Source organism: Gopherus evgoodei, chromosome 16 (assembly GCF_007399415.2).
Source record: "Gopherus evgoodei ecotype Sinaloan lineage chromosome 16, rGopEvg1_v1.p, whole genome shotgun sequence".
NCBI classification, from domain to species: Eukaryota; Metazoa; Chordata; order Testudines; family Testudinidae; genus Gopherus; species Gopherus evgoodei.
Genome location: NC_044337.1, coordinates 5215372 through 5228596, shown reverse-complemented (window position 1 = coordinate 5228596; position 13225 = coordinate 5215372). Strand labels below are relative to the sequence as shown.

Sequence of the window (13225 nt, the reverse complement as noted above, 5' to 3'; positions counted from 1 at the left end):
AGAGGAGGTCTCCCTGGGCGGGGTTAGCAGCCACGGGGGGGGGGTCTCCCCGGGTGGGGTTGGCTGCAGAGGGGGGGTTAGCTGCAGAGGATGGACTCCCCGGGCGGGTTTAGCTGCTGTGGAGGAGTGCTCCCCAGGCGGGAGGGGGGTGGCAGGCTCCCCAGGTGGGGGGCTGGGTTAGCTGCCGTGCGGGGGGTGGGGTTAGCTGGGTTGGGGGGTGGCGCAAGGTGGAAGTTTCGCCTAGGGCGCGAAACTTCCTTGCAGCAGCCCTGCCCCAGAGTGCCTGCTAAGGAAGAGCTGTGATTCTGGCCCGGAGACTCTCACCTACCTATGGCCAATCTGAGAAAGGAACATCAGTTCCTTCCTCCTTGTCCCGCCTCCTGTGTTTTCTCATCTGGGCATGTCTGTGGACAGGGAAAAGAAATTCACAAAATGGGTAGCTTTGTAAGTAGCTGCAAACATGCTGGTTGTGTCACCTCTTCCATTCCTTTGTTCCCAGGAAGGGGAAAGAAAGTTGGTTTGTAAGTTGTCGTGTTGTTTGCCTGCCTATGGCCCGATCTCCAGCAGAATGCCACATCCCCGTCCTCCCTGCCTCCTGGGGCCTGGTGCCCAGCCAGGGCACCCATCCCTGCTCCAGGGTCCATCTCTCAGCAGGACTCTGTGCCCAGGACTCACTTTCCAGCAAGGTTCCTTGCACTAGGCACATGGTGCCTACTGAGCCTTCTCAAATCTCTGGCCCTTCATTGCCATAGTGGGATCTGCCTGGGCACTGAGCCCGTTGCGAACGTCTTTCATCAGAGGCTTTCACAGCCCCTGCAAACCTTTGCCAGGGAGCTCAGGCCCAGCTCAGGGTTACAGATGGGGACACTGAGGCACAGGCTGGGGAAGTGGCCAGGCATGCCAGTCGTTGTCAGAGACAAGACAAAAGCCAGGACAGTCCCAGTCCATGTCCCACTCCCTAGAGCGCCCTGCACTTGCTGGGGTTATGGGGCTGCAGCATTTCTCTGCAGGCAGCGTGTGCATTGCTCTGGACCTGGACACTGCACAGGCCAGCTCAGTTTCCTTGTTGATGAAGGAAGATAACTTGCCCGCCAAGTACTCTGGTGTTTACAGGATCCCTCTTCAGCACTTGTAACCACAGAAACACAGCAAGGGATGTGACCCGAGTCTGGCAGCAGCTGGGGTTATTTCTGGGAGGCTTGGGAGGGGCCAGACCCGATTGGCCAGGAGCTGTAATAAATGCCTGGGCAGCGGCACCTGCTCTAGATGCTGGGGCTTGTTGACAGACAGTGGCACTGCAGGAGACTGCAGCCCTTTTCTCCAGGTAAGGAATGTGCTGTTTGCTGCACCTGTCCCCTTTCTACTCTCCCAGTCCCCCCTGTCCCCCTCCCCGGGCCCCAGCAGTGGAGCTGGCCTGTAGGGGGCAGCAGCAGGGAGGCCCTTATGGGGCTGACTCTGTACTGGTGCCTGGGCCAGCTTCCCCTCTGGAAAGCAAAACCAGGAGCTTAGAAGGCTGAGTCCCTTATCTGGGGAGGACAGGGGAGCTCCTAGCCCCTAATGCCCCTGGGAGGTGATGGCTGCCACTCTAGTCTCAAACCCAGCTGACCCCTTAGAAAAGCATCAGGCCCAGTGCCTGGCAGACAGTCCCCTCCCCTTGGGCATCCTGCAGGATGAGCACCAACAGCCAGCTAGGCCTGGCCCCCAAAGGGCTGACAAGTGAGGCACTTGTAAAGCTGTCCTGCCCCCCCCCAACAGCTGAGGGGTGTGACATTCTCACAGCTGCCAGGGGACAGGGCTTGGCCCACTGCCAGAGCACTGAACTGTGGTCTAGCTGGGTGAAACCCTCTGGGGGGTGCTGATCCATGGGGACAGAGTCAGTGGGTGCTTGGCCCAACATTTTCAAAGGCACCCACTGACTCTGTCCCCATGGCTGGGCACTGGCACTAAAGCAAAAGCCAAGGGGGCCTGATTCTTAACTCTGCCTTTGGCTAGAACAGGGTTGTCTGGGTGGCAAACTCCATGTCCATTTTGAAGCACTGTTGCAAGTGTAACCTGGCTCCAGGCATTTCCAGCACCCCCTGGCCTAAAGCCCCTTTCTAAGCAGAGCTGGACCCAGCTGAGCCCCCTTTCCACCATCCCAGGCACTAGGGCGGCTGCTAAACAGGCAGTGCCTATTGTGTGTCGCTGCAGCTCCATTGACGCCGAGAGAGTTGGAGTCAGCCGTGCCTGGGTGACAGGGGCCAAACAGAAGGCTGTGTGCACATATATGAGCAGTGAAGGAACCTTTGTTATTGACACACTGCACCTGTGTCTGAGGTTAGAAGAGAACCTGACGCTCCTTTGAAAGCCCTACTCTGCATACTGAGTTTTGGCTCGGGGTGGGCACGTCTGCACAGCAGATTGTGGGGAGGGTATGTGCATGGACAGCATTAGGCAGGACGACTGCCCTGGAGCAATGCCTGGACCTGCTCTGAGCAGACGGTCTCTGCTCTTACCCTGCTGGAGCCAACTGGCCCCAGAGACCTTGCCCATGATCTGTCCTCAGGACTCTCTGCACACAGCTCTTCAGTCTGCAAAACACTGAGGGGTTTTCCTGGGTCCATCGAGAAAACCCACTGGGGCTGGGGACTGGGGCTGTTTCTGGATAATGTGATTGGTTCTTAATGGCAACTGTTGTCTCGAACCTCCTCCACCCATCATTTTTCAAACGTGGAAGGCTAATCTAACCCCCTTTCAATCCACCATATGGTGTTAGACTGTCTCCTAGATTATATCCTTAGAATAACTACATCTTCTCCTTTCTTCACTGCTTTGAGGAGTGGAGATACTTCAGATGTCCCCATTACCTATCATCAGTGGCATCTGAGATAATATAAACAGGGCTGTTCACACATCAGAGCTACTATTTCAGACTCTCTGCAAACTCAGGCAGTCACCAGTGACACGTGGGTCATGTTTTGAAGGTTTTCTCTGCAGCTATAACAGCGAAAAAGTTTTTTCTTCTAAAAAGGAAAGCTGGGACTCTAGAGAACATGTCTGTGGCCTGCCCGCCAGCGCTGGGGAACACCCCACATTCTGAGAAAGCACTGCTGCCACTCATGGGGGCTGGGACCATCTGAGTGCCATACATGTTGGGTCTTCCCTGCCCCTCTGGAGGGCAGAATGTGCTGGCTGCATTTCTTTTCTCTGCCAACGAGGAGAGGCATCTACATAGCTGCCAAATGCCTTGTGGCTGGTGTCACTCGCCAGCTGTTCCATCCCCATGCAGACCCTCAAGGGCCAGCAGCAAGAGAAGAGATCCCTGGGTGGCTTTTTAGCAGGTGCCACACTAGCCCCAGCTAGCCAGCAGCTGTAACTGGAGCTATTCCTGCACTGGGGCGTGGCTGCATGAGATCTCAGCTGGGCTGTGGAAATGTGTGGCAGAGCTGCCAAATGATTGTCCTACAAAATGCATGGCACGGGTAGCCCTGTGCCAGCTCACAGTTGGGATTCTGGTGGCACGTACTGTTTAAACCAGGCAAAAATCCAGTTTCACCAAACCTGCACTGTCCAGGCAAAAACCTCCATGCTGGAGAACTCCATCAGGCTGGGGTCTCCTTGTACCTGGTTACAAAGTCTTTGTAGGTCCACCCATTTCTCACTAAATAGACCAGGCAAGTAACCCTATGCAGAAGTGTCACTTCACTTCCTACCCACCCGCTGACTACTGCTGAGGCATCTGTCAGAACTCCCTTTGTTTTTCCATGCAGGGCTTTGGGAAGCACCTAGAACAGCTGGTTAGCGTGACGTTCCATTGGCTCCTTCTGCTGGGAAGCCTGATGTGACTATGAAGACCAAACTGACAAGTCAGGATGATTTGGAGACTCCAGGGCTATGCCAGGCTGAGGCAGGCTCCTCCAAGCTTGGAAGCATCCGCTCCGTGCTCCTATCTAGAGTTAAGTGTCTACTTCAGCCCCACAAGCCAGGGGTGCGTTTGGCCAGTACTGAGCAGGGACAAGCCTGCCTGGAGCCTGACTCATCCAAACCTGGCAACTGCCCCTGGAAGAAATTGCTGATTGCCCTAGGAATAATGATCACCATTGCACTAATGGTCCTGCTGTTCCTCTGGCATTACAAGTGCATTGTCATTGACCGGTACTGTGAGGGGAACAGGGAGGTGCTGCCTCCCTTGTTCAAAATTCTTCAGAGAAAGGGGACATGAAACTTGGCTGTGGCCTGCTCCCAGCGAGACCACACCCCTGCCTTCCTGTCTGCAAGGACGACGTGGACCTCTGCTGAGCAGTTCTGACCGGGCCTCTCCTGGGGACAGCGGCCTACCCAGGAATGTGGCTCCTGAGCTAATGGACCTGTTTGCCTGGACAAATTCCGCACGCTTGCTTTGGCAGGCTCTTGTTTTAGTTCCTGTGTAACTTCCTCCCACTCCTGTACTTGCTTTCCCAGAGCCTGGTGACTGTAGCGTGAATAGCCCAGCTCTGAAGTGATGTAACATTTTGATTCACACTAAATTTCATGACCCTTCCCGGCTGTAGTTCTGTCTGAAGTGGGTGGCGGCGGCAGGGGAGGAAATCTCTCTTGCTCTGAGGGGCACATCAATACTCATCCTGGGGCCTGGCATGCTAGGATCACATGGTCTAGGGCTTCTCTGCTTACTGGAGGCCAAGTGGCCTGTCACAGGCTTGCCATTTACAAGGCCCTGAACAGACCTTGTCCAGCAGTCACAAGCCCTGATATTGGCCCAAAAGTCCAGGCTGGATTTCCCACTGGTCCTCTGTCATCGTTCACACCTGTGCAGAAGAAGAGTAAAATACTGCCCCTGAGCATCTCACTAGTCACACCCTTGCACAGCTGTGAGCGGTGACCCCAGGGGCAAGGCCATGGAGAAGCAGGTTCTGATTCTTGGCGCGTAGGGTGGCCATGGTGGAAGGGGGTCTAGAACATGCATCTGATCTCCACTCATCTCTGTAGAACTGGAATGATACAAATCTCTCTGGTCAGGTATCTGCTGAACCACCTGTAGATGTGATGGCCTAATCCATGTTAGACATGCCCTGCCAACTATAGTAGTTTGTTTTTCACCCTCCATGCTTGTCTGTGTCAACCCTGCAGCCTCACTCACCCTCAGAACTTAACAGCATCAGCCCTAGCTGGGGGGACAGCATGTTGGAGCAGGTCAGAGGAGGGAGGGGATGGAGCAAAGGGAGGTGTGGCTGGGGCAGTCCTGCACCCTTGTGATTGTCTGCCCCATAAGGCAGCCCCAAGCGCTGCACACGGAGATGCATCAGCCCCTCAGTTGGGCAGGTGTAAGCCAGCTGCATGTCACTGGGCCAAGCCAGAGCTGAATCAGCAGCTGTCTCAAATTCTTCACTGCTGTGACACTGTTCTTGTGAAGACTGAAAAAAGAGGGGATCCCCCATGACAAAGCTAGGAATGAGGTGCTATTAGCCAGGGCTCTGGAGGGGGACTTGAGAGCTGGGCTCAGTTCCCAGCACAGCCCCAGGCTTCCTAGAGGATCTTGGCCAAATCACCTAATCGACCCTGCTTCTCCATTCCCTAGCAGGAAATAACTCAGCAAAATGCTGTCTGGTCCTGGGAAGGGAGGGTAAATCATGAGTGCCTGGGAGGAGCTCACATGCTGCGGGGAGGAGGGCTGCAGAAGGACCTAGACAGAAAGCTGCATCTCCCTCCCAGGGGAGGGCTCTGCTGTGATTACACAGCCACAGCTGGCCCATGGAGGCTGACTCAGGCTCGCAGGGCCTGGGCTCAGGAATCGTCACCCCTGGCCGGGTCCCCAAACAGCTACACAGCAATGTTAGAGCTGAGCCTCACAAGCCTGACCCAGCTGTAGCAGGCCAGCTGTGGTGTTTAAGTGCAAGGGAGGCAGAGCCTAGGTAGCTGGTGTAGACACTTTGCCCCTTGGCCGCCTTTCTAAGCGTGACTGTCCAGTAAACCTGGTGGTGGGGCTCTAGCAGGAGTGTCCAGAACATTCCGCCAAGGGCCCAGAGCCTGAAAAGCTCCCCTTCTGCCTAGGCACCAAACGAAGTGGCCACACTTTCAAGAGTGCAGCCTGCACGGTGCTCCTATCACGGGGGAGCAGCTGGGCTCTCAGCATGCTCAAACTTCTCCCCCCATGGGTGCTGAGCACGTGGAAAGCCAACCCCGTGTCGTGTGCTGCCTGCCCCAGCCTCCACCTCTCCTGCGTGCACCAGTAATGGCTGCTCCCTTGGAGGGTAACGCTGGGCTGTGGTGGTGGATTAGCACAATCAGAACTGTGGAAAGCTCCTTCTGCTACTCCTGCCCTCCCCTGCTGCCTTGTTTACCTGGATCGATGCCTCATTCCCTGGGCCCCCGTTTAACGACCTCCTGGACACGCACATGGGTGTGTGCGCACACACGGTCAGGCCCTCTCGCCTCTCCCTCCCCCCACTCCTTCTGGAAGGTTTGCCAGTTTAATTCCCCACCTGCTGACTCTGTAGCCGCTGTCCTGGTTTCCAAACAAACCTGCCGAGCAGCCGTGAAGGGCTGTTCCCAGCACAGCGCCCTTTGCATGAGGAGAGCAGAGAAGGGACCCAGAAACACACCTTGCTTTAATTGCTAGACCCAAGAGCTTTCAAGGTGGTCCCCACTGGGAGATGAGGCTGGTGCAGGCTCCCTGCTGAGGGCTTTCCTGGCAAAAGCATTGGTCTGTTGAGTTTGCTGTCAATTCACTTCTTCGTAAATGGGCTCCTCTTCCATGCTGGGGGAAAAAAAAACAGGTCAGTTCCCCCTGGCGCTCTGTAAAGTGCCTGCTCCTGCCACTGCGTGTGTGACATGCGTATGTATAAATTTCACCCATATGCGGTGTTGCACAGAGCTCCATCGGGGCCAGCTGGCAAAGGGTTTGCTGTTCTTTCCAAGTAACTCCTGCCTCAGACCTGACAAACTCACTGGACCTACTACACCACTTTCATAGCATTGATCCATAAAGGACAGCATGTCTCCACTGAAAGCTGGTAACTTATCAATACTCATTGTGAGATGTGTGTACGGGTTGTATTTAAGGAATAATGTAACTATTCTGAAAAGTATGGTCTGGGAGAGAAAAAGTAGCAGTCAATGGAAAACTGTCAAAGAGACCAATAAAGATCGAAACTACGTGGCAGTGAGGAGGAACAATATGAAGCGTGGGGGTCACTCTGTCAGTGAATAAAGACGGGTCTGACTTCAGTATATCACAGGCTGGAGAAAGACCCTCTGTATCCATTCACTGAGGAGACACCTGGCTGAGCAGGGCTGCCTCACGAAAGAGTGGGGTCTGGCTCCTTATGGCCAGCAAATGCTGCAAAAGACTGAACTTTGGGGGCAAGAATCTACATTATTAGATAGGAGAGGGAACTATTAAGTATCAGCCCTAGTTTGCATTTTGTTAGTTTCTATATAATCACTGGTTGCCAGCACTCTCACTTGTTTCTATTTGAATCTGTCTTCTTTCTTAAACAAATGTCCTTATGTTTTACTATAACTGAACTCAAGTGCTGTACGTGATACAGGAGCAGTGGTTTATGGTAAAACCGATAAACTGGAGGTCCCTGTCCCTTTTGGGAATGGAGGATCTGGAATTTCTGTGGCTATCCTGTGATCAGGAGCGGGACACTTTGAAGGGACTCCAGGGCTGGGGTGCATCTATTGGCAAGGGACAGGACTGCATCTGAATGGCTGACAGTGTCAGGGAACTGACATGCAGCTGGCATGGGCAAGACTCCCTCACGCTGGAGACAAGTGGCAAGAAGGTGACTTTCAGCGCCAGGTGCCCAGAGAAGCATCACATTCTGCCATTCAGGTGGGGTTTGTTTTGCTCTAAGTTATCCTAATGCTGGTGGCTGCTGGGTTCAACAGTAGCAGCTAGAGTCTATACTTCTCTTGAAGCCGTCCATGGATCTTAGCAAATTCCCTTTCTTGGTCTCCGTAGTTTTTCTTGTACACCACCAATTCATGGTAATACACCCACACTGAGAAATACCAAGTGGCCCAAGGCCCTGGCTGTGCTTTTCAGATAAACCATATTGCAGTTCTGCTAGGAGAAATTAACCACCAAGGTTTGCAACTGCCCCTGGGCAGGCATGGCTGTAACAGCTGAACACTTTGAAGTCATCACATGGAAAGATGCTGATCTAGTGTTCATAAATCCCCACACATCCATTTCCTCTGCCGTGCACATCTCAGGTTTGTTCACCGACAGGAGCTGCAGCTTGCAGGGTAGTTGTAGCCATGTTGGTCCCAGGATATTAGAGACACAACATGGGGGAGCTAATGTAGTTTTTTGGATCAACGTCTGTTATTGAGAGAGAGAAGCGTTCGAGCCACGCAGAGCTCTTCTTGAGGGCTGGGAAAGGTACTCCCAGCATCACAGCAAAATTGAAGGTGGATCGGATTGTTTAGCATAAGCAGTTAGCACATGCTACAAGAGACCATTCAAGGTGGAGTGGCCCGTTAACAGCTCTGCAGTCATAGGACAAAAAGAGGGGGTTAGTGGGTTACAGACTGGTGTAATAAGCCATATGTTCCACCCTGCACTTTGCTCAGAGTTCCTTAACCAGATCTCTCCTAGGTGTCCCGTATTCCTTGAAACACAATGGTTGTTCTGTCCGCAACCTCAGCAGACCTGGACTTCACCTAGACTGGTCTCCTGAAATCTGTGTTAAACGCTAAACAATTTGTTCCCCCTGTATTTAGCTTTGTACATTTCCCAGACTTGAAGAAGAGCTCTGTGTAAACTTGAAAGTGTCTGTCTCTCACCAACAAGAGCAGGTCCAATGAAAGATATTACCTTCCCTAGCTTGTCGCTCTGATACTTAGGCAGAATGGAAACAACCTACCGGAAATAGCTGGGGAAAATGTGGGAATTGTAGAAAATATTTCAAAATACACCAACGCACGCTAGGTCTAAAAGAGGTTTTCCCTGATGTCACTGCTGAACTCGAAGAAAACAGCACAGGAAAAGACGGTTACTCACCTTTGTAACTGTTGTTCTTCGAGATGTGTTGCTCATATCCATTCCAGTTAGGTGTACGCGCCGCGCGTGCACATTCGTCGGAAAACTTTTACCCTAGCAACTCAGTGGGCCGGCAGGTCGCCCCCTAGAGTGGCGCCACCATGGCGCTCCATATATACTCCTGCCGGCCCACCCGCTCCTCAGTTCCTTCTTGCCGGCTACTCCGACAGTGGGGAAGGAGGGCGGGTGTGGAATGGATATGAGCAACACATCTCGAAGAACAACAGTTACAAAGGTGAGTAACCGTCTTTTCTTCTTCGAGTGATTGCTCATATCCATTCCAGTTAGGTGAATCCCAAGCCTTACAAAGGCGGTGGGGTCGGAGTGAAATGTGGCAGAATAAAACTGCCGAGCCAGAGGCTACAGCCTCTCTTGAACCAGGGCATACTGCGAAGCAAAAGTAAGGACCGAGGACCAATGGAGCTTCGCGACAGGTCTCATGGGTAGAAACACGAGCCAGCAAGGCGGCAGATGAAGCCTGAGCCCTGGTAGAATGCACGGTGATGTGGCTTGGGGAAATATGAGCCAAATCATAACAAGTGGGGATGTCCGCCATCACCCAAGATGAGATCCTCTGAGAGGAAAACAAGCAAGCCCTCCCTTTGGCCCGCTACCGGGGCAGAGCTGGGGCACCTTAGGAAATGATTCTGTCAGCACAACTAATGCGAGCACTCCACAGATGTCCAAGGAGTGCAACGGTTATGCCCATTGCGTTGAGCTGTGGGTAACATAAAAGGCCAAAACACCTTAGGGAGGAAAGCCGGGTGCGGTCATAACTGCACCTTGTCTTAGTGGAACCTTCGTAAGAGCTCTGATCTCAGAGACCCGTCTGGCCAAGACTAGGTTGAGGCCCCAGGGCGGGGCTGGGCGGCGCACCCGAGGGTGCAAGCGCTCCAAGCCCTTGAGGGACCTCGAACCCATAGTGGGACACTGAACGTCCATCTTAGCCTGCTGGAAGGTAGGGATGGCTGCTGAGAGTATCCTCAGCGATGATACCGCCAGATCCTGCCGCTGAAGGCCAGAGGCAGGCCAAATAGAGGGGATCGAGACCTCAGCAGGAGCAAGATCGAGCGTACTGCAGCTGTAAAGGAAACGCTTCCACCTGGCTCGGTACGTTGACCAGGCGGAAGGCTGCCTGTCACCCCGACTCAGGTACGTGAGGCGAAGAGGCTGCAGGTCCAAGTGACGAAGCCTGCCATTGCCCTGAGTGATGAGGTCTGGGCTGACAGGCCGAGCAACGTGGTATGTCAGTGCTGCCTGGACCACTCTGGAGTGATCATGATGATGATGCACGCTCCGCCCCTGCGGAATTTGAGCAGGACGTAACGAACCAGTGGGAACAGCGGGAAGGCATAATGCAGTTGGCCGTTCCACGGCATCAGGAATGCGACCAAGATCGATTCCGAGGAGAGACCTTGGAAGGAGCAGAACATCTGGCATTTCCTGCACTCGCGGTGAGCGAACAGGTCTGTGCGAGGAACCATTTCCACTTCCGGAAAGCGGGACGCCTCACATGGGGCAGAGTGATGACTCGTAAGACAGGAAAGACCTGCTGAGTCAAAGAGATAAGACGTTCCGAACGCCTGGGAGAAAGGACGTCGCCAGCTCCATCGAGTGGGCCATGCAAAAGACCCGGAAATGGATGGCCTCCTGACAAAAAAGGGGGGAGGACTATGTCCCCCCTGAATGCTTATGAAGCACCTGGCCATTGTGTTGGCTGTAAACACCGAGATACAACGGCCTCGCAGCTGCCGATGGAACCCCTGGCATGCCAGGCGGACTACTCTCATTCTTGGGGCATTAATGAGGAATGCCAGCTCCCTAGAAGACCGAAGGCCTTAAGCTCGGAGGTGACCATGAGCACTCAAGCAGAGAGATGATGCGTCCGCCGTCAGGGGCAGTGAGGGCTGGGGCGGATGAAACCGCATCCTGTCCACACCAAGGAGGGAGTTAGCCACCACTCTAGGGAGCCTAAGGCGTTCGAGGGAACGGTGACTACCATGACCATTGGCTCCCTGTCCAAGCGGTACGCCGAGGTGGGCCGGACTTGGAGAGGACGGAGGCGGAGCTTGGCGCGTTTGGTTACAAACTTGCGGGCAACCATGGACCCAGGAGACTGAGACAAGAACGAGCTGAGGTCGTTGGGAAAGCCTTCAGACCTCAGATGATTGATGCCATCGCCTAAAACCGCAGTTGCGATAAGCAGGCTCCGGCTAGGTAGGAGACCAAGATAGCCCCTAGGAAGCCCAACCTCTGCGTGGGAACCAGAGCGGATTGCTCTATTAGTAATCATCAGGCCTTGATCTGTGAATAAGACCGTGACGATGCCCACGGGCTGAGTGGTTTGTGTGTCAGAGTGTCCTCGGATAAGCGAATCGTCCCAATACGGAAAAACGCATATCCGACATAGCTACGGTAGGCGGCGACTATGGCCGTAAACCGGGAGTATTCACCGCTGGCTATAAAGCGGAGGCATCTCCCATGCGGAGGGAAGATGGCATTGCAAAAGTACGCGTCCTTCCTATCCAGGGCGGCATAGTAGCCCCCCGGAGGCAAGGATGGAATAATGGTTCCCAGGGATACCATGCAGAACTTCAACCTTATCCCAAACCGGTTGAGTCCATGCAGGACCAGGAAGGTCTGACCTGTGGTCGAGTGGGGGACTAGGGCATAACGGGAGTAAAACCCCTAGCCCCTTTCGTCCGCTGAAGGGGGACAGGGCTGGAGCAATTTTAAGGTGGTACCTATGCTCCATCGTGCGCAGGACCCAGCGACCTAAAAGTAACTGGGGCCATGCCAGGAGAAAGCGGGATCAGGATCCCGTCCTGCGACTGGTACACCGCCCTCCGGTGAACCTTGGAAGGTCCGTCTTTGGTCCCAGTGGTAATTGCGAGGGACCTCGACTTTGGCTTTTTAGGGGGCCTGACGTTTGTCTGCGACCACCTTGGCCTTGCCGTTTTCCAGAGTTCTGCCTCTGGCTAGGCACAGAGTATGGCGGCTGGGGCCATAAAGGCCTGCGTTTGGTCGCAGGCGTATACATGCTGAGACGCATTAGGACCCTATTGTCCAGCAGGCTTCGCAGTCTGGGGCTGTCTCTGCCGCGAAGATGCCTTTACCAACAAAGGGTAAATTCTTTCCCCCGTCCTCCAAGACGGCAGCGAACTCTAGGTGGGAGGTTCGAGGGAGAAACTCCTCCACCCAGGTGCTATAATTATCGCAGCTAAGCAAGGCTTGTTGCTTTGCTACCCAGAGGTGCAGGGCCCCTGCAGAGTACACCTTGCATTCGCCAAGGCTCTTTCCGCTTCGGGGCTGGCGCCCGCTGGCCATGATATCAGGATCGTGGTCCTGAGCATAAAATCCGCGCATATGGGGTGACACGGATGCGTGTCCGGACGGCCATGGAGGTACTAAAAGAGGGCACGGGCCGAGTCCCTGACTCACTCGGACCTTGCCCAACTCGGCACCGGGGACCGGCATCGGGAGGCGTATCGGTACCTGGAACGAGATCCAGACCCGCAACCAGAACGGTGTCGGGAGGTCGACCGAGATCTCGAGGCTCGGAGAAGAGCTACAGGAGTCAAGGTACCTGCCCCGGTGCCAGATGTCGGAACGGTGCCGATAGCGGGTCGGCGAACGGGATACCGACCGGTGCAGCGAGTGTGACCAGTACCGAGGAAAACAGTACCGGGACTGCCAGTGGTGTCCGGCGTGCCGACAGGACTTGGAGCGTCTGCGGGACCGTGATCATAGACGGTGCCGCTCTGCTGTACTGACAGGGGACAGTCCCTTGAAGAGACTGTATTACCCGTACCGGCGGTGCCCGGGTCAGGCAGCACTGACTCCGTCATGGCACTGAGAGCCCTCGCCGTTGGTAACATCTCCGGCGCGCAGGGAACAGCAGGCTCAACCACAGTGCGTACTGGGGAGCTGTCAGGCACCGGATTCGACGGCCCTCGTGGGGCCGGGATCCATGGTACCGAGGTCATCAGAGCTTCGGTAGGTGCCGGTGCCGGGAGAACCGAGTTAGATAAGCCGTCTGGCTGGGGTGCCGTCAGCACTGAAGCAGCGGGAGTAATACGCTCAACCACGGCGCGTGCCGGGGAGCCGTCGGGCACCGGATTCTACGGCCCTTGCGGGACCGGGATCGACGGTGCCGAAGCAGGTGTCGGTGCCGGGCGATCCGACTTAGACTAGCCC

At 54.8% G+C, this 13225-nt stretch overlaps 1 long non-coding RNA gene across 1 annotated transcript; it reads left to right on the top strand.

Moving 5' to 3' along the window:
• Positions 1-204: 204 nt before the first annotated feature.
• Positions 205-4518, top strand: LOC115636120. The gene is made up of 2 exons (XR_003996816.1): positions 205-1324; positions 3750-4518. It is a non-coding gene; the product is annotated as an uncharacterized LOC115636120 (long non-coding RNA).
• Positions 4519-13225: the final 8707 nt, after the last annotated feature.